Source organism: Aptenodytes forsteri, unplaced genomic scaffold (assembly GCF_000699145.1).
Source record: "Aptenodytes forsteri isolate BGI_AS27 unplaced genomic scaffold, ASM69914v1 Scaffold61, whole genome shotgun sequence".
In the NCBI taxonomy this organism is placed as follows: Eukaryota; Metazoa; Chordata; class Aves; order Sphenisciformes; family Spheniscidae; genus Aptenodytes; species Aptenodytes forsteri.
The window spans coordinates 938,571-941,906 of record NW_008794443.1 but is presented as its reverse complement, the minus strand read 5'-3'; positions in this window follow the sequence as shown (position 1 = coordinate 941,906).

Genomic DNA, 3,336 nt, shown 5'->3' with positions numbered 1-3,336 from the left:
CCGTTTTTGGCCAGTGCTCTGCTTCATTACCCATGTTCACAAAAGAGAGACCCCTTCTTTTCTCTCCTGGGAGCAGCGAGCAATAGATTAAAACAAGCATCAATCAGGAAAGGAGCAAGTAACTGCTTAAAGGAACAGGGCAGAATTCCTCCCCGCTTTCCCCTTTCCCTGCGCATCTCCATGGTTTCCTAAGGTATGTTTCTGGTTGATAAATGCCGTATATCGCTATTCCCTTCGGAGAAACGGCTTGTAAATCAGCGCTGAAAGCCGACTCATAAGCAGTAGGGAATGGGTTTGGCTTTTTTTAATTTTTTTTAGGAGCATCTCTCGCCCCCCAGCATCCATCCCCTGCATCCCTCGCGGGAGGAAGGGGCTCAAGCGCGAGGTGCGAGGTGTCTCCTTGGAGGGGGGCTAGGGGCTAACACCACCGGGCCGAGGGGAAAAAGGGCTGTACATCCAATGCTCGACTTGAAAAAGATGCACACAGGTTAGGCTAAGCCTGCCCAGGAAAACCACCGGGGCATGAGCGCTGCGCCGGCGGCGAGCAGCCCCCGTCATCAATTATTATTAATTACGATTCTCCTCAAAAGAAAGTCCTACTCTCTTTTCTTTTTTTCGGGATGCCGTCCCATTTCTAGAGCGATGCGGATCTAGAAACGAGAAATCTGCTTAGAAGATAAGCCAGATGCGTCTCATCTGGTCAACTAAAACCTGAAGAATTTGATCACGGTTTTATTTTCCTCCCCCTCCACAAGTAGGATGCAAAAAAAAAAACCACAACGCCCGGGGAAGAATTATTTAATGAAAAGTTGCTACCTTCTGCAATTACAAGAAGATTACTAATGTGGGAAGGTTTTCCATTTGAGATCCCGGAGTAATAAGCATTATTTTTTTAAGCGATTATCCAATAAATCTCTCTTTAAAGGGCGATAAATCCACCTTGAAAACCGGGGATTTAAAAAAAAATATTTCTGAGGGACTTCCGCATTTTTTAAAATGACCATTGAAAAAATCGTGAAAGGAAGAGTAACACATTCAGCCTGAAGTGTTTGTTTTTTCAGAAAACCCAGAAAGGAGAGAAGGAATATTCGCAGCAAAGGCAGGCTCGGGAAAAAACGGGCTGCTTGGTTAAAAGTGGCCGAGAGCTGGAAAAGCAGCTCCCGGTCCAGGACCGGGGAAGCCAAGTCCACACATCCTCGACATCACCAAAAAATTTTAGTTTCTCTTATTTGCATTAAAGCCCAGAAGCTGCCAAACGAAGCAGATGGGATTTGGGTGCGGATAATTGGTGCCTGATCCCACTCAAGCCTCTTGCCGCATCCCTGGCCCGCTGATGCAGAAGTGCCCTCCCATGTCCCAGGTCTCAGAAGACCCCAAGCGTCCCCAGGTACCGGAGGTCCTTGTGGCAAGGCAGCTCCTCAAAGGGGGCTACAGGCAAAAAATGAACTGCATTTATTGCTAAGATCTGCTGTTGGTTGCAGGTGGGTGAGAAGAAGCAAAGTCAGGGCAGGGAAGGGAAATTTAAGGTCTTTGCTTGGTTACCCAGCTCCAGAGCGTGGCCCTCAGGTTGCACGGGGAGTGTCATGCTGGTCTCCAATTCTCCTCCTTCGTCAGGGGAACAAGGCTCTGTTTATTTGCCCGAGATGCTCTTAACTTCATTGCTGAAGAAGAAAAAAGTTCCATGCAATCAGACCCTGGGGTTTTTTGAAGCCCTAAAGCAGGGAGAAAACAGTTGCTACTCCCAGGACTATTTCTAAAGGAAAAGTTGGCACTTTTTTTTAGCGCAGAGCGCTCCTGCACCGTCGACACTGACCCTGCAGCTTTGCAAGGAGCCGGGTTAGCCATGCTGTTAATTTGTGCATGTAACAGGAATTAATTTCCCTTTTTTTTTTATTTTCCCAGGAAAGGCAAGACCCAAACCCAAGAATAAAACTCCTCCAACTCCGCTCCCCGTCAGGATGCCGAACAAAAGGCAGAGTGTCACACCACCACCGGGCTCCTTGGATCTGCCTCTCCACTGGGTCAGGTTTAATTTGCCCAGAGTGCAGTATTAATAGGATGTAAGCTGCGCCCTTGAACAATTACCTTATCAAAGCATAACATCTATGGAATGAGCAAAGTATTTTCATTAAACAAATCAAAATAATAAGGCTGGCAATGGCCTTGTTCATTCTTTGAACCTATAAGTGGCTTTAGAGATATTCAACTGTACCGTACCAACTTCTATTCCACTGGTAGTCCCTGCTTAGTTTTTCTAAAGAAGATTAACTACTCCTTGCTAAAAGGCTCAGTTCTACTTTTGTCAGGGTGCACACACTAATTGGGTTTTCCCTGCATACAACGGGATTCCTGTACTCCCGCTACCAGCCTCGCTTCCCATTTCATGTGGCTTTTCAAGACAGGGAGAACACTTTCCTCTGTGCATTTGATTCGTTCAGTGTTATGGATTAGAAAGAACACACTAAAATAGGACCTGACCATGCAGGGAGAGCGATCCCATTGAGATGCTGCTGGAGCAGAACACGGGTGTAAGCAAAAAGGGATTTTCCTAACTTGTACCTTCCTGGAGTTTAGAAAATGATATATTTCAAGGGAACGGGCTGCTGGAGAAGGTGGCAGGGGACACAGCTGGTCCCAGGGGGGAAACACTGGTGCTGAGCACCTGGGGGCCACCGCGCTTTAAGAGGAAAAAAGGACAGCCTGGGAACAAGGGGGGGTCGTGATTTTAGGGTGCCTTTCTTTTTGGGATGCTCAGCTTCAGGCAGACTAAAGATGGATTTACAAAAGAGAGAACACCTGCCCTCAAATAATTCAAGCTGCCTCCACACTGGACATAGATCCAAATCCCTTGTTATCTGGCTCATAACTCACCTGCTCCCAGATTAGTCCCACTCCAGTACTAAGGGCCAGAACATTTCTCACCCCCATAAAGACATCACTCTTCCTTCCTTACCCTGGGGGGGGAAAGAAAGTACACCCAGATGCCTGTAGGTAACAGCCCAGCTACTCTCAGTGCTTCCACAGCTGTCCGAATTTTCTGGGAGCTGGATCTACTGTAGCTGCAGTGCTTTATGCAGGCCAGGGGAAACACCTAGCTTGATGAAGCCCTTGGAGAGCACAGGGCTTGGCTGTACCCCACAGCCTGGTCTGGCCCCAGGAGGCTGCCAGCACAGAGAAGACCATGGCAGCGGCAAGAAGTCCTGGAAGAAGTCGCGAGCGTGGAGGGGAGAAAACACAAAGGATTTGGGTTTGGTCTTTCCCGAAGTGTAAGGAATCAGATGGAGCCAAGCTGCATATTTGTCTGGGTGAATTAAAAGCACAATCCTCTCTTCCCAG